This window comes from Gossypium raimondii, chromosome 3 (assembly GCF_025698545.1).
Source record: "Gossypium raimondii isolate GPD5lz chromosome 3, ASM2569854v1, whole genome shotgun sequence".
NCBI classification, from domain to species: domain Eukaryota; kingdom Viridiplantae; phylum Streptophyta; class Magnoliopsida; order Malvales; family Malvaceae; genus Gossypium; species Gossypium raimondii.
In genome coordinates, this window is record NC_068567.1 from 14,030,070 (window position 1) to 14,054,682 (window position 24,613).

The 24,613-nt window shown below is 34.8% G+C and overlaps 1 long non-coding RNA gene across 7 annotated transcripts; it reads left to right on the forward strand.

Moving 5' to 3' along the window:
* Nucleotides 1–4,757: 4,757 nt before the first annotated feature.
* On the forward strand, nt 4,758–17,125 carry LOC105797256 (uncharacterized). 7 transcript variants are annotated; one of them, XR_008194305.1, is made up of 7 exons: nt 4,758–4,903; nt 5,048–5,236; nt 5,336–5,916; nt 6,335–6,452; nt 8,569–8,697; nt 14,873–16,322; nt 16,903–17,125. It is a non-coding gene; the product is annotated as an uncharacterized LOC105797256 (long non-coding RNA). The 7 variants fall into 7 exon arrangements; XR_008194304.1 differs by adding an exon at nt 9,240–10,263 and having other exon boundaries at nt 4,789–5,236; XR_008194301.1 differs by adding an exon at nt 9,259–10,263 and having other exon boundaries at nt 4,790–5,236.
* Nucleotides 17,126–24,613: the final 7,488 nt, after the last annotated feature.

A 24,613-nucleotide genomic window follows, 5' to 3' on the forward strand; every position in this document is an offset into this window, starting at 1 on the left:
TTTTAGCTTTAGTTGATGTCCACTCAGCACCCTTAATTGCCTATTCGGCTATCCTATGTAAAGGTTATAAATATGTAACTCAATTCACTTTGTAGGGTCTTTTGCCATTGTAATAGGCCCAATTTGCCCGGCTCAAATCAGAAATAAATAAAAAAATATAATAATAAACCAAAACCAAAATTAAAAGTCCAAAAAAAAAAACCAATAACATAGTCCAGTTCTTTACATCAGCGGGTTTAAATCCAAGTAGGCCCAAATGCATATGCCCAGAATACTAAACCCGAATGGCCCAATTACACCTAGCCCAAATCAGCCCAAAATTACAACCAAACTTAAATTTAACCTAGCCCACTAAATCAAAAAACCTAGCCCGAATGCCCAAACAACCCGAAAAAGCTAATACCCTAACCCAATTTACACGGCCCGATTCAAGTTGAAACCCTAGCCTTCAACAGCTTTCAGCTTCAGCCGCCACTTTCCCTCGGCCTCACGTGCCCCACGAGCCACGCCTCCGCACGCCACGTCCATACCTTCGTACGCTGTGCCTGCAACAAACAAGAGACAAACAACACAGCACCAAAAAGGATAGAGAGCAGTTGTAAAAAGGGGGCAGATATTAGAAATCGAAAAGGGGAGGGGGGAATAGTTTTTCTGTACTGGGATTTTTATTAGTTTTCCTCTTTCGGCTATAAAATCCGTTCTAAATTCTGTAAAGGGGCCTCTTTTACACAGATGTTGAAGACAAACAAAAAAATCAAAGCAGAAAGTTTTTTTTCGAAAGGTGATTTTCTCCGTTTTTTTTCTTTTTTTATTTTCTTTGATTATTTGTTTTCTTCTTAGAACCAAACGAAAATAAAAAAAGAGGAGGGAGTTAGAGGACTTACCTGGACGCCCTCGGATCCGCACGAAAAGGAGCCGAAAAACCTTTTGTGGTGAGGCTCCGACCACCGTTCATGGTGGAATTGCGGCAGAGGAGTGGTGTAAAGAGCTAAGGCCGAAACCCTAGCGGAGAGTTTTCCTTTTTTTATTTTTTTGTTGATGCAAACTGTTTTTTTACAGAAACTAGGTTTAAATAATGCTTTGATACGACGTCATTTTAAGGCAAGGGCACCAGCGCCAAAACGACGCCGTTTGGTCCCTTGGCCTGCGCGGTGACCCGACCCAAGGGAAGGATCCGCGCGTTTTGGGTCTGATGGGATTATTGTGCGAGCGACCCTTGCATCTTTGCATGTTCTTTTCAAATCGATCCTTTTTACCTTTTAATTTTGCCCCGCGTTTTTAATGATTGTCTCATTTCGGTCCACGCAAAGACGCTGCGTTTTGGGAACGAGAAATATTTCCCATTTGGTCCCCATGTTATCCGCACGTCACGCTTTGACCCGCTATTTTATTCTATTTTCGATATTTTCCCTTTAATTCTGTTTAAAATCTAATTTAATCCTTATTAATTCTGTTTAATGCTTTTTATTTTTATTTTTTAAAAAACATATATTATTTTATTTTTATACATTTTACCTTAAATTTAATTTAATGATTGAGTTTCTTTTATTATTATTTTAAGTTTTATATGTATTATTATTTGAAATTTACTATGTATTACTATTTAAATTTAACATAGTTTTATATATTTTATATAAATTGGATATGTTCATATATATATATTTATCTTTTATCTTTTCTCTTTAATTCTTTTTTATATAACATTAGTGTCATTAAATTATATTTAATCTCTCTATATATATTATGGATTTATTAATTATTAATGTTAAGTTTTCTTTTAAAATGTTCATATATTATTTATATTAAGTTTTCCACTCCCTATCTATTACTCTTTTAAATTAATATGTATATTACGTTATAAATTTTGATTTTCTTCTTATAATATTTACTTAAAAGTGCATTTAAGTACTATTATTTTATGTAGTGTTGGTTCTTTTTTCTCCATTATGAAAAACATTTCATCCCTATCTTGATACCTTTGGTTCCTACCTCTTTAGGTAACGAGTCAAGGTCCCAATTCCTTCATCACTTTTCCACCTTAAGCAATATAAGTGTTGGGACGACACTCCCTATAGTGTTGGATCATTCTTGACACTTAAGTCTGAATTTCCATTCCATCTGTCCATCAAATTATCTATCTTATTTTCTTGTTAGCCGGACCTATTCATATCATACTTAACCTATTTTGAACCTATTTCTATCATTCTACTTCATATTTGGCCGATTACAAACAATCTATTCTTTTAGAGCGATACTTTCTCATCGACGATCGGGCAACTAAGATCACTCGACTCAACCTACCGAGCCGGATTGCATCACCTTAGGATCACCATGTGAGCTCTAGGCTTGAAGGGAAACACCGTAATCAACAAACTCGGTGAGCTTGTCGTTTTGTACTACTTTCTTAATGGCATCCTTCAGAGTGAAACAGTCTTCAGTTTTGTGTCCGACATCATTTTGGAAGGCACATTTGTCTCTCGAGTTGGATCTTCTTGTACTGTGCCTTATTGGAGATGGCTTAGGTAGAATTCCAAGGCTTTTTACTTAGTTCAAAATGTAAGTGTGAGTAGCGTTCAAAGGAGTATAAACTGCAAACCTACCTTGGGGGATGTATCTCCTAGTATGATCTGATTGAGGTCTCTAGGGAGCCTTAAGGAAATCACATTGTGCTTGATTTCTCTATTGTCCATTACCTCTCACTCCCAATGACTGGTTAGGAGGATCCTACTTGTTGCAAGCTCCCTCTCAGTTTCTAAATTGTCTATCTTCCATCTGAAAAGTGTCACGTAATGTCTTCTTAATCTCTTCTGCTTCTACGAACTTGTGGGCTAGCTCGTTCAAATCAGTCAAACTTTGCGGTCTGTTATTAGTAAAGGAGCACTACACATGGTTATTTTGTACCCCCATTATGAAGGCACCAATAGCCCATTGATCATCTAATTTCTTCGTCTTTAGAGTCGCTACATGAAACTTCTTGACATAATATTGGAGGGATTCACCCTCTCTCAGTTTCACCGACATCAGTCCCATAAGTGTGCTTATGAGCTTTCTGTGGGCTCTGAATCTCCCTAAAAACATCTGGCTTAACTAAGTGAAGCTTCAAATTGAGCTATGAGGAAGGGATAAATACTAGTCCTTCGTATTTCCTTTAAGCGTTACAGAAAAATATATATACTTCATTGAATCTGATGCTCTCAATACATTCATATAATCATTGTATTGCATCAAGTGGGCTTGGGAGTCCCTTCTCCCCTCAAACATGTCCTTTAGGACCTTGAAATTGCGTGATAAGTTCACCGCTGCTATCTTAAGGGCCAATGGATTGTTGGAACAGAACAACCAATCCATGTCCTGAGATTTGAGGTGTAATGCTCTTACATCTCGTTACAGTTCATCCATCTAGCTTTGTTATTCCCTTGCATTCATGCTTGGAGCTTCATCTTTCACGTTCACGTTGTCATGAAAGTCGAAAGTGTCAGAGTTTACCTTCCCTCTCAACTCCTCATTCTATTTCAATAATTTCTGCTGGAAAGTCTGTTGCTGCTCAAGTCGTGCCTCCTGTGTAGCCATTTGCCCTCTCATGAACCTCATTTGCTCCTAAAGAGCAAAAAATTACGACGAAGGTACCTTCTGGTTAGGGAGAGGTAGCAACCTTTAACCGGTGGATATGTTCAGGTCTAAATGATCGAAAACTTCCTGATGAGCCGTATTGTCAAAGTTTTTCGTTCTATCGACAAACCATCTAGTGAACAAGTCTACCTCGTTGGGTTGACTGCCTGAACCTAATGCTTTAGGTTGTTTGGACGAAAGATGGAGGGGAAAGTTCTCATTTGGGTGAGCTATTTTCTGCTTTGAAATTGAAGAAAACTGGAAAACTAAACAATTAGATGATCGGAAGTTCCTCTACACTTACCACACCAATTTTTGAGTAATATGTTGTGTCTCATTAAAAGAAACATTCAGGTATTTATACATATTATCACTATTCATGATTTGACCCTACCGTTTATTACTTAGCCCCTCTATTCATAGGACAGACACTCTGAATAGGCCTCGAGCATGTTGGACATGTGTATGACACTCTGAGCAGGCCTCGAGCATGTTGGACATGTGTATCGTTTCAAGTCACATGCTGGAGTTCGCAGTCCCCTCCATGCGAGCTCCTTTGGTGTATGCGAGTTGGGACCGTGAATTCCCTTCAACTCTTGTAAGCTGGTACTGTAGGCTTCCTTCAACTCCTGCGAGCAGATACCTTGAGCTCCCCTAACTATATTCTCAATGTACGTCTCGTGTACATTCATCTGGTGGAGTCTGGCCAAATTGTGGGTCGACGACCTAAAGCTTGTCTCGGTCTCGGGTCGGTGAGTATTACTGTATGACACCTTTAAAGTATATTTTATTTAGATGGATTGCTCCTATATTTAAACCTAAAATAAGATGTCAATTTCCTAACCCCTAATTTATACTTAAATAAGCTTTTGACACATCTTAATGTTTCATTGAAATAAGTGCAAAAAATGTATATTGAAAGTTCAAGACTTATTTCTTCTAAAAATAAAAAGAATTTATTAGGCAAGTGTGAATTTAGAGGTGGTGACCACGCGACTTAGCCTCTAAAAATGAAAAAATTATTATGCAAATTTAAATTATAAATTAATGTATGATTAATTTACATTTTGATCTCTAAAATTTTTTTTAAGGAAAAATTGATATGCATTAAAGAGGAAACGCAATACACTCACCAAAACCTGCAAGCAACAGCTGTCTTAATAGCTGTCATAAAAACAATGGTAACTAAGGCGATGCCTTGAGTTCTCCTAAAAACACAAAAGGTCACATACTTAAATCCTAAGAAAACAAGCAAAACCTAAAATTAAAACCATAAACCCTATCGTGTTCCAAGGTACATTTCCTCTTCTTTGCATCTTTAACCATTATTGGAGCTTTCTGGCTTACTTCAATCACTGTATTTTCCTTTGAAACGCCATACCAAACTTCTCCTAAACTCTGAGTTTGTCAAAGAAATAAGAACTATTATTTTTGGCAGATCATCCCCAAACTCAGAAAGAAATGACCCATCTTCACCGATTCAACATCTTTGATCGTTGAAGACTATAGGTTCAACTTCCGTCGGTACCTCTTCTATCTAGTAGGATGGGCTAGTGAGATAGTGCCCTCGAGCTACAAGGGTGTGCGTTACTTTATTTGTATTCCGAGGATTAAATTGAAAAGATAAGTTAAGAAAATTGGGTCTTTTCTCTTAATTTCATTTATAATGTTGCCAATCACCAATCTGTCCTTTGAGTCTGATTTGAGTTTTTTTTATAACTGTTAGAGCATCACCTTCAACTATCAGATCTTGAAAACCCATTTCTTGCCAAATATTACGACTTGAAGACACGCCTTTGCTTCTGCAGTGGTCGGATCCCGAGTTCTTCCTAATGGGTAAGTACACGCCACCATCAAAAGACCTTCATGATTTCTTATAACGATTCGCACTGTTGCTGTAATGTCGTATTGAAAAAATGCTTCATCAAAATTAGCTTTAACTTGTCCTGCCTTGGGGGTCTCCAGAATTCCTCCTTTGACTTAATGTTGACCTCTGTTATGGATTTTATTTTATCTAACTCTAGAATATAAGCTTTAATAAAACCCACAACCTGTTATACCCTTCCCTTTTTCCTTTCATGGTAGTATTTATTTCTATTATACCACATTGCCCAAACTGAAATTGCCATGACTGCACACAAATGAATGTTATTGATGCAAAAGAAAGAGATTGACCATTGTTTCCATGTTTATTCTGTGTTTATGTGCGAGACATCAACTCCAACCTCTTGCTGAACCTTTTTTGTGAATTCACAATCTCGAAAAAGGTGTTCCATAGTTTCTTCTTCCACTGAGCAGATTGGACAGGTAACATCATTCCTGAGTCTTCGAGTCTTTAGGTTACTAAGCGTGGGGAGATAATTGTTGGTTACTCTTCATAAATGTATTTTTATTTTACTGGGAATCGGAATGTTCCACAGTTTTGTAAAATAAGCTTTTATATTAGTTTGGTATGTATAATAATCCTGTAGATGTAGGTCATTTTTAATTAGCCATTTAAAACCACTCTAAACTGTGTACTCGCCCTATTTATCTCCACCCCATTTCATAACATCCTATTGAGTCCTGCTTACCAACGAAATAAACAGGATTGCCTCAGCTTGTTCCCTTTCTAGTAAGTCCCAGACTGTATTAGAGTTCCATGTAAAAGATTCTTTATTAATTAGATCTGCTACTTTGGAATAGTTTATATTTATACTCTAACTTTTTACTCTTCCATCTCCAGGGGTAGGTAGCCAAGCATCATTCCAGATATTTGTTAATTCACCGTTCCCTATCTTCCAGCCTATTCCTTCTTCCAATAAACTACGTACATTTCGAATGTTGTGTCAGGTAAAAGAGGGGTAAGCTCCTAACCTTGCATTTGAAAAATGATCATGTGGATAATATTTTACTTTCATTACGCGCGCAAACAAACAATTAGGTTGGGCGAATAATCTCTATCCCTGTTTAGCAACCAGGGCAAAATTGAACATTGCCAAATCCCTAAACCCCAAATGCTCAAACACTTTTGGACTGCACATAACGAACCAATTACTCCAATGAATGCCTTTATTAGTTTTTAAATTGCGCCACCAAAATTTACTCATCAAATTTTCTAATTCTCTGCAAAGCAACACTGTTAATTTAAAACACTCATGGCGTAAATGAGAAGTGCTTGTAAAATTTATTTTATAAAAACTTCTTTACCACCAAAAGACAAATTACACATGCTCTAAGTCTTCGTTTTTTGAATAACTCTTTCTTTTAACTCCACGAACGCGCCTATTTTTCTCCTCCTACCATCGTTGGGAAGCCTAGATATTTTTCTGGGTTATTTGAGATTCGAACCCCAAAAACTCCTCTTATTTTCTCTTTAAGGTCATCCTGTACATTTCTATTAAATAAATCAGGGATTTCTCAAAATTCACTAGCTGACCAGAAATACTTTCGTACTGATTAACTACTGTTTTCACTATTGTTGAACCTTCCATCATTGCTTCCCCAAATAATATGCTATCGTTGGCAAAGAAAAGATGGGTGATAGATAGATCTCCTCTGCCCACTCTAGCCCATTCAATTTTTCCTTCTTTTTTAGCGTTATTCAATAGCTTAGAAAGGCCTTCTGCTCATATGATAAATAAATATGGGCTCAGAGGGTCTCCTTGCCTTATTCCTCTCATTGGTTTGAATTCTGTCCCTTGATTCCCATTAAGTAACACCGAATAGGATACTGTTCTTATACACCTCATTACAAGATCAATCCAACTGCTGCAAAAGCCTAACATTTTCATCATATCTTCAAGATAATTTCATTCCACTCTGTCATAGGCTTTACTCATGTCCAATTTTAGGGCAAAAAAGCCTGTGCCTCCTCTCTTCTTGTTTTTGAAAGAATGTAAAATTTCATAAGCTATCAGAATGTTATCAGTTATTTGTCTTCATGGGACAAAAGCACATTACGTTTCTTCAATGCATAAGTGTAGAACCCTTCAAAATCTATTAACCACTACTTTCAAATTTATTTTGTAGACGACATTGCAAAGACTTATAGGTTTGAACTATCCCAAATTCGTGGGGGCTTGTACTTCTTTCCGGACACTTTGAGAGGTGTCATGCTCTTTAAAGCTTCCACCACCTCTTATTCTCTAAACTCTTTACCAAGTTCCTCATTTAAAGGCTTTGTGATACAAGGCTGGACTTCGTTTCTAAGCCGTTCACAACTTTGCAACGGGTTGGAAGAGAAATGATTTTTAAAAAAGTTAGTTGCAAGATCAATAATAGCATTATTGCCTACCCATCCACCCTTTCCATCCTCTAGAATTTGATCTCTAAAAAATTAAAAAGAATCTATTAAGCTACTTCAGAAAATAATGAAATCATAAATTAATACATGATAAAATTATATTTTGACCTCTCAAAATTTATAATTCAATTTGACCCTAATTTTTTTTGGATTTGCTTTGTTATTAGGATATAAAAGAATACAAGGGTTTATTTAATAATTAACTAATTTAACGTTTATTTTAGTAGTTTAACTATAGATATTTTTCTTAATGGGAAAAGTCAAGGAATATGACTACTTAGTAATGTAGGGTTAGCATGTTGAAAGGTAAAAGAATAAAAGAATGTACACATAATATAAAATATAATAAAAATACAAGAAATTAATATAATATTAGATTATGTTACATCTACAGTATGAATGAAAATTTTAAAATTTCATGTAAAAATTAAATAAAATTTTTATTGAAATGGTGATGTTGAAAATTTAAAATATGTGACATCTTTAATTCAAATATTTTGATAAGTGGATTTTAATTTTATATAGAAATATAAAATTATTATAATAATGTAATTTTTTATATAAAAATATGTTCTTAATCCCTTTTTAATTAAATTATGTGGAATTTACTTATAAATAAATAAATGAAGTGATTGATAGTGTACTGCCTTGACTGTGTTTGTTTGTTGGAGTAGAGAGAGACGTAAGGATTGAGACAGACAGGAAGAGTTGTTCCGTGTGGCCCTTCGCCTTCGCCTTTGGCTTTGGGTCCTCCACATCCACAAATTGACATTGACCACTTGATGTTCTCCTTTTGGGTTAAGGTCAATGTTCCAAAACTTGGTTTCTTATTTTATTTTATTTTTCAGTTTGATAGATTCAATTATACTTGAGTTTTATTATTAATTCTCAAGCAATCATATAAAATTATGAGTTTGAGTATACTTAAATATTTAATATCTTTAAATTTAAAAATTTTAGAAAGAGTTTATAAATAATTTAATATTTATATTTTAAAATTTACACCATTAATTTATTTCATCAATTCAAAATTTTAATTTTAATATTCAAAAATATATTTTAGGTATAATAATTTATTTGGACCTCTAACTTTAAAAGAAAAAGTCATTTTAGCCATCCATTTAAATTTTCGTCTCTTTTAGTCATTGTCTTGCATTGTTTGTCAAATCACCCCAAAATAAATGAAAAATTAACCTTTGTTAACGTTACTAATGTGACATATATGTTGATTGTCATGTGATGCCACATAAACAATCAATTCATTTTTTTAAAAATTTTAAAAAATATATTTTAAAGAATTAAAAATTATGGGATTGTTTGCAAGAACTTGCTAATGGTATCTCAGACCCTTGAATATGATTTAGGGATTTTAATGCCATTCTAAATGTGTACGAGAGGAAAGAGGGGTCGAAGAATAGAAGCACAGTTTGCAAGCTCTTCCAATCCTTTTTACACGATATTAGTTTGCAAGATATGGGGTTTCATGGGCCAATGTTTGCTTGAAATAGGGGTGAACTTTTTCAACGCCTTGACAGAGCCATTTGTAATGAACAATGGGTTAATTTTGTTTTGAATTACTTTGTACATTATTTGCACAAACTCAAATTGGACCACATGCCTCTCACTGTGGCCACGGATTCGATTACTTCATTTGTTGGTGACAAACCTTTTTGATGTTTAGCAAGTTGGCAATCACACCTTGAGTTTAATGACTTAGTACGAGGTAATTGGAATGTGTCAACTAAGGTGGTTGCTAATATAAAAGGGTGTTTAGGAACATTTTTGCAAGGAAGAAAGAGTTGATGACAAAGTTGTGAAAGGTGCAAAGGTCTCTTGAATTGCGAGATAATCCAAGCCTACGTTCTTGTGAGATCGATTTAAAGACTGCTATTGAGGACATCCTAGAGTAGGAAGAACTTCTATGGATCCAAAATTCTAGAAGTACATGGCTTGCCAATAGTGATAGAAATACAAAATTTTTCCATAGCCGTACTTTAGCTTGACGAAAATGAAATTGAATACAAGGCCTTAGGATTTAAGGAATGGGGTGGTGTTATGATCAAGACACTTAAAAAACATGCTATTGAGTTTTACAAGAATCTATACATGATTGACGTATTCCCTCCTACTGAACAATTTTTCTGTCGAGGAAGATTTCCAGCGTTGGATAATGATGATTTGGTGGTTCTTAATGTTAAAGTCTCAATTGATGAAGTTCAAAAAGTGTTCTTCAGCATGGCTCCTTTGAAGGCTCCAGGAGTCGATGGTCTTCATGCGAAATTTTACCAGCTGTAGTAGGAGTGTAATAGCCCATTTTCAGTGGTGTCGGAAATAGTAGTTATGAGACCACAATTCCAACAAATAAGTCAGTAAGTATTATTATTTTAATATTGTAACGCCCTAATTTATTTAATTTTGTTCTTGTGAATTCTGTCATAAATGAGTATCTACTTTAGTGGCTAAGTGTTCTGAATGTGTGTTTGAGGTCTTTGGTTTAGGTTTCACTTTTGAAAATTCTATTATTTTTTATCCTAGCCTTATCCTTGGCGGTTTGGCTTATAATCTATTACTAGTCAAATCATATGAGATGAGCTTGCTGGTTTGAGGGTAAGGTGTTAGCTTGCCGTGAGGTCCCGTGTTCGAGTCCCTGTGTTAAGGAAGCTGATATTTATAGGACGTCTTAAGGTTAATGAAGCTAATATTCATAAGACGACTTTTAGGACTCTTTATAGAGACTACGAGTTCCTAGTCATGTCATTTGGTTTGAAGAATGCTCCGGTTGCATTCATGGATCTGATGAACTGGGTTTTCCAGCTGTATGATCAGTTCATCTTTGTCTTCATCAATGATATTCTGGTGTATTCTAAGATCGAAAATGAACATGATGAGCATCTTAGAGTAGTGCTTTGGATATTGCGTAAGAAACAAACCTACGCTAAGTTGAGCGAGTGTGAGTTTTGGTTGTAGGAAGTAACATTTCTAGGGCATGTGTTTTCTGCTGAGTGGATCTGAGTTGATCCTAGAAAGATTGAAGTTTTACTTGATTGGAAGTAGCCAAAGAATGTACCTAAGATCTGTAGTTTTCTAGGTCTTGCAGGTTATTATCGGAGGTTTGTTAAGGGGTTCTCGTTGATTGCAGCTCCTCTGACTAAGCTCCTATGCAAGAATGTTCATTTTGTCTAGACTGATGCGTAACAATTGAGCTTTGAGAATCTCAAGTCTGTTCTAAATCAGGCTCCTATTTTGATATAGCCTGAATCTAGCAAAGAGTTCGTGGTTTATAGTGATGCATCACACGTCGGTTTGGGACGTGTATTGATGCGAGATGGTAAAGTTGTGGCTTATGCATCCTGATAGCTTAAGTCACACAAGGGAAATTATTTAACGTACGATCTTGAGTTGGCTGAAGTGGTTTTTGCCTTAAATATTTGGAGGCATTATCTGTATGGTGAGAGGTGTATCATCTACACCAAACACAAGAGCCTTAAGTACCTCCTTACTCAGAAAGAGTTGAATCTTAGGCAGCGTAGATGGATCGAGTTACTTTAGGACTATGACTGTACGATAGAGTAAAATCCCAGTAAGGCCAATGTGGTGGCCGATGCTCTCAGTCGTAGAGTAATCTCTAATTTAAGGGCGATGTTTGCTCATCTAAGTCTGTTTGAGGATGGGAGTCTGTTAGCCGAGTTGCAAGTTAAGCCGACTTGGATTGATCAGATTCGAGATAAGCATTTAGGTGATGATTATCTGGTTTCGTATTTTTGTCAGGTTGAGAGCGGCATTATGTTTGATTTTGGGTTCAATAATGATGGTGTTTTGTGTTTTCGAGGACGGGTTTGTGAACCGGGCGACTCTAATTTGAGATAGTCAATTTTGAGGGAAACACATAATAGCCCTTATGCTATATATCCCGGTGGAAATACGATGTATCAGGATCTCCGTGAACTGTACTGGTGGTCGGGTTTAAAACGAGAGGTCACAGATTTTGTTTCTCGTTGTTTAACATGCCAGCAGGTTAAGGCTGAGCACTAGTTGCTTTTAGGTTTGTTTCAACCCGTTAAGATTCCCTTATGGAAATTAGAACATGTAACGATGGACTTCATTAGTGGGTTGCCTTTAACACCTACTAAGAAGGATTCCGTATGGGTCATCGTGGATCAGTTGACCAATTCTGCCCATTTCATTCCGGTTCAGACAGTTTTTCACTACAGAAGTTGGCCAAGCTCTACATTTCTGAGATTGTGAGCTTCACAGGGTTTCGATTCCGATAATTTCATATAGAAATCCTCGCTTCACTTCTCAGTTTTGGAAGAAACTTCATGAAGCTCTGGGTTCGAGATTGGATTTCAGTACTACATTCCATCCTTAAACCGATGGTCAGTCTGAGAGGGTGATTCAGATGCTGAAGGATATGCTTTAGAGTTGTGTGATTGATTTCCAAGGGAGTTGGGAGGATTTTCTACCTTTAGCTAAGTTCACCTACAACAATAGTTTTTAGTCTAGCATTTAGATGACATCTTACGAAGCTCTGTATGGTCGTAAGTGTCGTACTCCGCTATTTTAGACTGAGTTGGGTGAACGATAGATTTTGGGTCCGAAGTTGGTTTTTGAGTCTGGGGATAAAGTTCAGTTAATTCGGGATCGTCTTAAGGCAACTTCAGATAGACAAAAGTCTTATACGAATCTGAAAATAAGGGATATCGAGTATTCTGTAGGGGATTACGTATTTCTTAAGGTATCTCTATGGAAGAAGGTTCTGCAGTTCGGACGTAAAGGCAAGTTGAACCCTAATTTCATTGGGCCGTATCAAATTTTGAAGCATGTGGGACCGATCGCTTATTAGTCAGAGCTACCTCCAGAGTTAAACCGTACTTATGACGTATTTCACTTCTCTATGTCGAGGAGATATCGGTCTGATCCATCTCACATTGTTTTGGTTGAGGAGATCGAGGATAGACTGGATTTGTTATTTGAGGAGGAGTTGGTTCAGATTTTGGATCGAGATGTAAAGGTTCTAAGGAGGAAGTCTATTCTGTTAGTTAAGGTTTTGTTGCAGAATCATGGCATTGAAGAAGCCACATTTCGCCACATGGGAACGTGAGGACTTGATGAATCGGCAATATCCTTATCTGTTCGGAGCAGGTAAATTTCGAGGTTAAAATTTCTTTTAGGGGGTAGAGTTGTTATACCCTGATTTATTTAATTTTGTTCTTGTAAATTCTGTCGTAAATGAGTATCTGCTTTAGTGGCTAAGTGTTCTGGATGTGTGTTTAAGGTCTTGGGTTAAAGTCTCACTTTTGAAAATTTTGTTTTATTTTATCCTAGCCTTATCCTTGGCAATTTGGCTTATAATCTATTGCTAGTCAAATTGTATTAGAATGAGCCTGTTGGTTCAAGGGGTAAGGTGTTAGCTTGCTTTAAGGTCTTGTGTTTGAGTCCCTGTGTGAACGAGAATGATAATTTTTGCTTCGGATGTCTGATAGAGGTTCAGTGGAGTTGAAACTCTGTGGTGGCTGGATGAGAATTTGATGTCGATTTTAGTGGGATATTGTTGGTTAGTGGGGAGTTGGGGAATTTAGTGGTTATTTTTAAAAAAAAATTATTTTTATTTTTAATTTTCTTTTCTCTAAAATCCCTCTCCACTGTTGGACATTTCTTTTCTTCTTTTCCAAATTTTGTTTTTTTCCTGACGTTTTTCTCCCCCTTTTCTTTCTTTGCAAAAATTTATTGTTGCATCCCTCTTCAATTCTGAACGCCATTCGTGTTGTTGTCATTGTACTTTTTGGGGGGTTCTTCGATTCGTTCTGAACAGGTAAACTATTGAGTAGTTCTTTTCTATTTTGCGTTCTAGGGGATTTTTAGTTATGTGTAACAGAATCCGTTGATTGTGTTCATTACTTCTCGTTTAGGGGAAAGGCAAAAAGTGGCTGGTGCTCCTTTCATCGGTTTGGGTGTTGTGTGTTTTGGCTTGTTGGTGGTAAGTGAATTACGCGTAATTCGGTTTTGAGAGGTTTTTATCGGAATCAAATTCTTAGTTAAGTTTGTAAATTGGTTTCTAATTTGTCATTAGGATGCTGTTTCTTAGGTTTCGGAGGACTCGAGATTACTATAGCATAAAAATTGAACCAAGTGTGAACGAAAACACGAGAAAATGATATTTAGCAAAAGCCAAAAAAGTGGCTTATCGATGCCACATAGGCGTGTGCCTGTGTGGGTCACACGGGCTGGGCCAATTTGGGCGTGTGGGCCATATGGGCGTATGGGCCCATACGAGCATGCCACACGGGGAGGGCCAATTTGGGTGTGTGGGTCACACAGACGTGTAGGCCCACACGGGCAAGCCGTGTGAGCATGTAGGCCCAAAATTCTAAAATTTTCCCTACGGTCACACACGTCGTTTCGGTCGACTTTGGTCCTTCTGTAGGGTCGATAAGGGCAAGACAAACCCTAAAGCATGAGATCTTCTATTCAGATAGTTCGATTTGGGTATTAAGAAATGGATATGTATTATTTGACTATTTTGTAATAACATGTATGATATCTGTATATGAGTATGCGGGACATGATAATTCTGTTATATCTGTATATCTGTATTCTGTATCAATATATGGGGCAGGATTTGCATATGTGGAGGCAGTGTTCTGTGATGCGACATTTCTCCGATATATTGGCAGCTTGGATGCAAACTATTTTGATAAGTGTCATAAAGACGCTATGTGGTGTGTAGGGATAGGTGGGTGTTTTATACCCCACATGTTGTGTTGGGCTGGTCGGAGATTGTGTGTAGAGGATGCGACTAGGACTTTGCATATTTGTATGTTTTTGATAATCTGATTCTGATATTATCTGATTTTGTAAAGGACTTATGTCTCTATCTGATCTACTGCATGAGAAATCTGAGTTTATGTGTATGTGTGTCTATGTTAAGTTACACACTGAGTCTATGAAAACTCACATCTGTTTGTATGTTCTATTCAGGTAATCCTCAAACATAGGCAGGTCGGTGAGACAGAGTTTCAACGGTGACCACTAGTTCGCGGACTAGTTTAATTAATAGTTTTATTTAAATTATGGATTATTTTGAGAGTTTTGTAATTTCTGGACTCTCTGGACTGCTGGTTTTTAATTTCGGGGTTTTAAAATGGTTTAGATTATTATTCTGCGACTATTATCAAAACGATTTATGAAAATAATGGTTTTACGCAAACAAATATTTTTCTAAAAACACAAGCTCAAATTTCAAATATAATGACTTCAAACTTTTGCTGCAAGATAAGTTTTACTGTATGAGTAGACTATCGACGTTTTCCTTAATGAATATATTAAAAATGTGTTTTATAAAACGTGGACTCTCTTTTCGTAACAAATTATTCAAGAAATTTTGACACGGAAAAATTGGTTTCAAAACCCTTCTTTCTAACATTCCCAGATTCGACCATAACATCCAAGCCGGGTTTGGGGTGTTACAAATATTTATAGGTATTTATTAAAGTCATATTAAATTTTGGTTAAGAAATTTTAATGTTTAACTAGTTAATTAAGTAAAAAGAACTAAATTGTAAAGGTTGCAAAATATAATTACTTTTAGTTAATTGTGTTAAATAGATATAGAGTCAATTTTAGATGGTTTTAAATGGCAATTATGCCATAGCTTAGGATAGTGGACGATTTTGAAGGTTAGTGGTAAGAAATATTAAGATTTTAAAAAGGTAAAGTGGTAATTTGATAATTAAATAAAAATTAAATTAAAACATAATAAAAAAATAATTGTCATCTTCCTCAATTAGATTAGCAAACCGAAAACACCATTGTTTTGAAGGGTGAACATTCGATCGAGCTTGGTCTCTCATGCATGGTATGTGTTTGATTCCTTTTTAATGTTTTTTATGTTTTTGTGATCGTATTAGCTTAATTTAGCTAACCCAGGGGTTAAATTGTAAAATTGTTAGAGGTTTTGGATTATGTCATTGATGAGTTGAGGTGTTTTGTATAGTTTAAAAGTAAATTATTAAGCTTGATAGTTAAATAGAAGTATTTTGTAAAATGGTTTTTTATGATTTTGGTGTTAAAGGATTAAATTGAAAATTTTGTAAAGTTACATGGTAAGTATTGTGAAATTGTGTTAGACATGGGCTGTTGTGAGGTCTTATGAAATTCGATTAGCTTGGGCTTCGTCTAAATGTGGTCAATTTGTGAGATTTGGAATTTAAAGACTAAATTGCATAAAGAGTAAAACTTTAGGGGTAATTATGTAAATATCAATGAAAGGGCTTATTAACTTTAGAATAATTAATTGAGATGTTTGAATGTATTAATTGAGTGGAAATTTTCATTTAGATCAAGAAACAACTCAATTAGACGTTAATCGCGGAAAAGCTAAAGTAGCGGAATAAACTTCAGTTTCGTGTTTCTGACTGTTTCTATCTCGGTAAGTTCGTAAGTTAGTTTAATAGTTAATTGATTAATGTTTCATAATTAAATTCTTATCCATATATGATTGGTTCATCAAATTCATTGGATTGAGTAATGAGAAAGACCATTATTGAAAGACATCATAGCATTTTACCTGAAATTAAAAATACCATAGTTGAAAGATACTATGGCACTAAATCGGCAATGTGTAAGACCATAATTGAAAGATATTATGGCTTTAAATCTAATACAAATAAGACCATATTTGAAAGATATTATGGCTTTAAATCTAATACGAATAAGACCATAGTTGAAAGATATTATGGCACTACTTCGGGAATGCATAAGACCATGGATGGAAGATACCATGGCATCCTTTGGAACAAGGAATTATTTGAAAAGGTACATCATTGGAGTGAGTAATTTATTAAACTATTGAGTTTTTTGGTATGAAAATGAATCAAATGAACATATAGATGCTTTATGACTCACTGCATAATTAAGTTTAAATAATCTTGATTTAGCAAATTATGTTACATTTTATACGAGATTACTAAGCATAAATTGCTTACATTGTTTGTATTTTTCTCTTGTAGATTTTGAAAAGATTTGACAGTTTGAAGATCGAGTAGGAGCACATACACTATCCGTTCATCATCTCTGTAGATGTTTTGGGTCATTTTGATGTTGGTTATGAGTGACATGTTTTGGTTAAGTTGTTCATGTAGTTATGTTTAGTACTTGAAATGATGATACTTTGTAGTCCTATATATATGTTTGGTATTTTGGTTTAATGGTATTGGAGTACATGGTTTGGTCTTTGGTGGATACTTTACGATGATATATAAATGTCGTTTAAAAGATGTGAAAAAATGGAATATTTGAGTAGTGTTAAGTACATATTTTAGATGTTGCTTTGAGATGAAATTGTATGATTGTTGGAAGTAGTCATGGATGGTTTGAATGAATGGTAAGTTAGGTATGTGATTATCTTTGTTCAATGTGAATTTAAATGCAACTTAGCTTTGTGTGTGATAGGTGTTTGATTTGATTTATTTTGTAAAATGAATTGTGGTGTCAATAAGGGCACATTGGTTAGGCAACTAGGTTGATTGATTTTGGCATGTTTTAAGTGTGTTTGATTGAGTTTTAATGTGTGAATGTGATTGGAAATAGTTTGTCTTGGTGTGTAAGAAAGGTTGTTGAATTGGTTTGCATTAGGGGTTATTTTGGCAGCACATGGCCCAGGACTCGGGATGTCACATAGTCGTGTGGCACATGGCCACATCATACACCATGTGTCTTTTAAATTTTAAGTGCAAGATGAATCACACGGTCATAGAGAGTTAGATGGTCTGGCAACACGGTCGTGTGACCTTACTTCAAATGCACACATAGTCTAGCACACGGCCAATGACATGGCCGTATGACCCTATTTCAAATACACACACGGGCTGGGAGATGACCTTGTGTCCCATAATTCAAATGTTACATGGTTGGCCAGAAGGCCGTGTGACCCATGTTTCCAAAATTTTTTATTTTTTCAAATTAGTCCTTGAATGTTTTCAAACTATTTTTAAGGCTCGTAGGCTTGGTGTAAGGTTCGTAGATGAACTTATACTATAAATGAAATGTGCATTTGAATGTTAGTATTTAATTTGAATAATTGTTTCTGTTTGAAGTTAAATGTTTTGAATTGTACTGTAATACTCCGTAACCCTAATCTGACGATGGAGACGGATTACGGGTGCTACAGAGAGGTCGTAGGGAACAGTCTATTTAATCTAGTTCAAAGTATTTTCAAGGTGTGTCTGATTGATCCGAGTCTCAACATGACTTTATTGGTGTTGATTCCTAAAGTGGAAGGGGTAGAAACGTTAGCACATCATTGTCTAATTAGCCTATGTAATGTAATATACAAATGCATTACAAAAAGTTTAGTTAATCAACTTCAGCTAGTAATGCAGAAATTGGTTAGACAGCATCAAGATAGCTTCATAGCTAGGAATAGCTTCTCAGACAATATTATTATTGCCCAAGAAGCAATTCACTCAATGTGGGTCACGAAAAGCAAGAAGACTTGGATGACCATACAAGTTTATTTAGAGAAAGCATACAATAGAGTGTGGCAGGATTTCCTTAAAAACCCACTAGAAGATGTTGGGTTCTCGTATTCTATTATCAATGTCATTATGCAGTGTATCACTATGGCCTCTATGGAAGTGCTGTGGAATGGGGTCACCATTGATGTTTTCTTTCCGACGAGAGGTTTAAGGTAAGGAGATCCTCTATCCCCTTATCTTTTTGTGCTGGGTATGGATCGATTGGGGCATCTGATCGATTTGGCGGTTGAAAACAATGAATGGGAGCCCTTTTTTTTTCTCTCACCATGGCCCAGATTTGTCCCATCTAATTTTTGCTGATGACTTGCTTCTATTTTGTAGAGTTGATAATAAAGGCGTAGATTGTGTTAATGGCATTTTAGATTACTTTTCTACCCATTCTTGACAAAAAGTCAATAGGTATAAGATTTAAATATTTCTCTAGCAATACCCCAGAAGATGTGGCAACGAAGATCAATAATAAGCTTGGTTTTGTTAAAGTTAATGATCTAGGGAAGTACCTGGGCATGCCACTGTTTCAAACTCGAGTATCTACCAATACTTTTTAGTTTTTGGAGGATAAAGTTAGGAAGAATTTAAATGGCTGGGGCACTCGAAAACTTTCCTTGGCTGCTCGAATAACGTTGGCAAAGTTGGTTCTCTTGGCAATTCCAAATTATTTCATAAGTACTAAGAGGTTTCCAATCACAGTTTGCAAGGAAATTGAGAAATTAGCAAGGGGTTTTATCTAGGAATCTACCACTTCAGGGAGAATGCTAGATTTAGTTAAATGACAAGACATGTGCTTACCTATTGACAAAGGTGGGTTAGGCGTCCGATCGCTTATGGATCATAACAACATTTTTTTACTAAAGATGGGCAACAACATTCTAGCCAATACTAATTCACTTTAGGTCCGTATGGTAGGGAACAAATATAATGTCTATGAGATATTACTTAAGTCCATCACACGAAATAATTGTTTGCATCTTTGGCGTGCTCTTTCCAACCAGTGGAATGAGATTAAAGAAGGCACCATTTGGATGATTAAATATGGCCACCCAGTCAATTTTTGTAATGATTTCTGGGTGGAGGGTGTAGGTCCCCTAAAATCTTTTCATATAGGAAGGGGATAGATTGATGACACTCTAAGAGTCTGTGATATGTTTAATAACATTGGCTCATGGGATTGAAGTTTATTACAAAATCTGCTACCAAAAAACATCATCGCTCGTATTGCTACAATTATGCCACCAATGATAGGACTCGGTCCCAATCGCTTGGCTTGGAGGTGGATGTTGAAAGGTGTTTTCTCTTCTACAAAAACCTATAGTCACTTTATGGAGCAAAAAAAGCTAGCTAATTGTAAGGCTCTTTCAAGTGTTTGGAAGACACCTGCTCCATACAGAGTGAAAACCTTTCTTTAGTTGCTTAAACAAAATCAGTTACTTACTAAAGAGATTTGAGTCAAGAAGGGAATGACAAGGGATGGCCATTGTGCACGTTGCGATGTTTTAACTGAAACAATTCTCCATGCTATTCGAGATTGTCCATATGTGACTAGCATTTGAAAACCGTTGATAAGTCAAAATGTTTGGCATTCATATTTTTCTTCTTCCTTAGATGATTGGCTTAATGGAAATATGGGTAATTCTTATGGATTCATGGTTACCTATGGAGAGTGGCAAACTTTGTTTTCAATTGTTTCTTGACTAATCTGGACACACATGAACGGATTTGTTTTTAAAGGTGCATGCTACAGTAATGTTGCCTTGATTGCCACTAGTATAGCTTGGACTAGAAGCTTTAATAATACTAAAAGTTTAGAAAATTTTCATAGCAGCGCATACACGAAAAGTGTTTGGCAAACACCATCAGCAGGTTGGGTGAAACTTAACATTGACGGAGGTTTCTCTTTTCATAAATCCTATGCTATAGTAGAGGGTGTTCCGAAATCAAGATGGAGCCTGGTTACTTGGCTTTACAATGACATTTGGCAAATCAGGAATTTTTCAAACCGAAGCAAGGGCGATCTATGATGGACTTTCTATTGCATGGAAGGAAGGTTTTAGACAGATTGAAGTGGAAAGTAACAATGTCATTAGATTGATATTATTAACAACAGTTATGCAGTGGATAATAGTCTTTCAGAGGTACGACTCATCCACTTTCTACTTCTGAAGAGCTGACAAGTTAGATTCCGACATATTCCAAGGGAACAAAATAAAGTTGCGAATTACTTGGCGAAGATGGCTACTAGAAATTTAAATACGATTTGCAGTTTTAAAGAGCCTCCAACTAGTGCTCGAGCATTGTTATTGACTAATCTTCATTAAGTCAAAACCAGTGGAAATTCTCATAAGAACTCTGTTGATGCAGTTGATTTTTGTTACTTCTTTTTTAACAAAAAATTTATTAAAATTGGGAATAAAACCCCGCATTGCGGGGTCGACCTTTTATTTTAATAAAATATTTTCAGAAATATCATTCTCGTTCTTCACAAAATTAGTTGTTTGAAAATTAAAACTGATATTTATAATTATAGATTATAGAAATGAAAATAGGAAAAACAAATATTTGACTTGATCATCCTTGGTTCGAGGAGTGCAATTGTAATGATAGAAGCAATAAGATAATTATAATCTTTCACAAAATAAATAGGTAAAGTAAATTCAATTTTAAGAAAATCGCTTAAATTAAATATAATCAGACTTTTTTATTTTAAAATTTGAAAACGCATTATTAAGTCTAAACTCAAAATTAATGCTAAAACTCATTAAACCCAAGTTACGTAAAAACAAAATTACAAAATTAAACTCAAGTAAATAAATTAAACTTACAAACTCAATACCTTAATTTTCTCCATCATTTCCAATGGCACCACAAACATTTTTCTTTTGACAGATATCACGCCTTCTAAGCTTCTAACTCTTTTAAAATTTGAATCCATCATTCTCAAATTACCAACACACACACACAAAAGAAAGATAAAATAAGAAGAATTGTATAGTTTTCGACATGGATCTCATCCAATATTACTTCATCAAACCTATAACAAATTTAAAATTAATTAATTAACTAGATCAAGATATCACAATAAATTACGTACAATATTAAAAAAAGTCATTTTTATTAAATTAATGCTTAAAACAAAAAAAAATTGAAGTAATCATAAAAAATCAAATAAGACTATACGTATAAAAATTTATAACTCCTATAAAGCAAAAAAAAATGTAACTTCTAAAGAATTATAATATAATAAAAATTCATAACAATAAAAGCAATATTAAATCATAATTAATTCAAAATTGTAACTTCCAAAAAACCAAAGCATTATAAAAAATAATTAATAATGAAATAACATTTAAAAATAAATAATTAAAAATGTAATAATAAATTATATGTGGCCCCACAATTTTTAAAAAAACTTGAAATAATCATCCCTAACTAATTTTACTCTACTTAATGATTCCCGGTGATGTAATCATGTTAAAATCTCTATCCACCATTAAAATTCTGAACAATTCCTTTTTCCAAAATTCTAGAGATTTCATTAATGCAAAAATGACATCATTTACATAAAAGACTGACCATTTCCCAACAAAAGAGATCTAGTCTTAGGTGCTTCTTGGATTCAAATTCTATCCTCTGTTTTCCGTTTTCATGGTGGTTGAAGGAAGAACTGAAGAAAGGTGAAGTTTCATTTAATGTTTCTTCACCGATTTTCCTAATTAATGTTTCTCCTTTTATTCAAATGATGACAGTGAAGGAGCCTCCTCTAATAATAACATTTTGAAGGCTTACATCATTTCCTAAATAAAGAGAGAATAATCGGAGAAATCGTATGATCATCCTTTTGGAATTACTTACATCACCATATTTAGAGAAAGAAACAATTATGTAAGAGATTATAATTGTAACTCTTTAAAATGTTAAAGAGAATTGGTTTTAAATAAAATCAATTTGATTGATTATTAAAGTAACCTTTAAAAATTAAAAGTTAACAAATGTAACTATTTTTTAATAAATATCATTATTTTTGCATAAATAATAATTTAAATTATTGTAAAACAAAAATTAAAACTTAATTTATTAAAATATAATGTATGAAATATATATAATTAGTATTTTTTTATTAAATTTTAATAGAATAGTACGGAAACGTAAGTAAGAGATTTTGGGATTTTTATAGTACTTAATAATAAAAACAAAATAACATAAAAGAAAACTAAATTTCAAAAGATAGAAAAAGTAGAAGGAATCAAATCTGATGATGGGTGATTAGCTTGCTTCGGCAGTCCTAATCAACTATCGTTTCGGGTTCCTCGTCAACCAACTAGTTGTTACCTTAGCAGAATCTTCTGATCTTTCATTAGCATAACGAGTCAGCAACGACTACTTATCTTTCGAGCTCACAGTCCAGACTGGCTTGGGGTGAAGGTGTTCACAGATGGACAATACCAATTTTGGGTTAATTCCCACCTTGATGACTTCCGGTTGACAGGCCTAGGGTTTGTTTCACGCTCTTCCTTTCCCAAACAACTGATTTGTTGAGTAACCCTACAAAACAGTTACTAGGTCATACCTCAACTTGCTAATCCCCTTTATAAGGATTAGTTCCTCATGACTTTCATAAACAACATGGAATAAATAGAAGAATAAAACATGGTGAATGGATTGAAGTGTAGAGTTTTAAAAAAGCCTAATTTATATAGATAATAACATGAATCCCCAAAAATTTATCGTCTTTACAAATCAATCTCTTGAAGGAAAACAACGAACAAATAAACTAAACTTTGAAAAAACTAAGAAAGAAAGAGAACAAAACTAAATCTAAAGAAAGAATCTAAGCTAATGGAATGGTATGTATAACATATGCAAAATGAGCCTATTTATAGCCTTTAGGTGGCTGTCGTCCTTAACTTTAGGTTAGCTAATGTTCCTGAGCTTTAAGTTTGATTGTGCAGACCAAAATACCCCTGTTTCGTGTTTTATTTTCGTCCCAAAGTTGATGTCATGACAAAACAGGACATGTGCCCGACATAGAAGTCAGTATGCTCCTCTTTGGGATATCTTCCGGGGTATGTCGTGACATCTTCAATTAGTGTCGCGACATCGAAGGCAATTTCGTGCTTCCTCCATTATGCTCTCTATGTTGCGGCATCAGACCTCTGTATTGCGACATAGCGTCCAATATCGACCAAAAATGTCTTCTAATGGTCTCCTACACACTCACGAAATACATTAGCTCTCCTTTAGGCCTCATTGGGCCCTCAAGATCAATAAAAGACTCAATTCACACATTTTATTGAATATAGGAAAAACTAAAGAAACATAACTAAAATGTAATGAAAATACTTGTATTCAAGCTCCTTAAATGAGAAAACTAATTTAATCTACTACACCGAATAACGACAGATCAGCGGGAAATGATCCAAGACATATTCATGAAATAAAAACATTTAAATAAAGGCAAAGTGTTCCCAATCCTACCTTCAAAACAAGCAATTTCACAATAATTTCAAACACAACTATTCAAGTCAAACAGTCTAATTACTATAAAAATCTAGGTATATGGGTTATGTAACTCCAGTCCATGCATTGACAACTTAGGTTTGAGTGTTAGAAAACTTAAGCTCTAATACCACCAAATGTAACACCACTTACTCGATTTGGTCGCCGGATCTGAGTAACAGGTTGCTACAACAACTATCAGAACTTATACACATACAAACTACTACAATTAACATTTAAAGATGAGTTCATGACTAATTAAATATTTAATCGAAAATAGAAATAAATTTATCCGTAATAAAGACCATTTTTAAAATTTTTGAAAAGTAACAAAATTATCAATACTAAACAAGGAGGTATCAATATTTTGGTCTCAAGTATCAATACTTTTACCTAGAATGCTAAAATTTAACAAGTTAAAACGTTTTTCATGCTCAAAATATATTCCTACTCAACATACAATTAATGTCTAATTTAACTGAACCTACTAACATCTTTTAACCATTTGTCATGCCATATCAATACATTTTCATCAAGAATACCTAACATGCATTATCAACCTCAATCTCAAATATCAAAATGTCCATAAGCGAAGTCCAAAAGCAACATCAACATTCCATAAGTCCAATCCCAAAATAGTAATAATAAAATAATGGTAATAACTAAAACTATAACTCTAACCCATATTGCA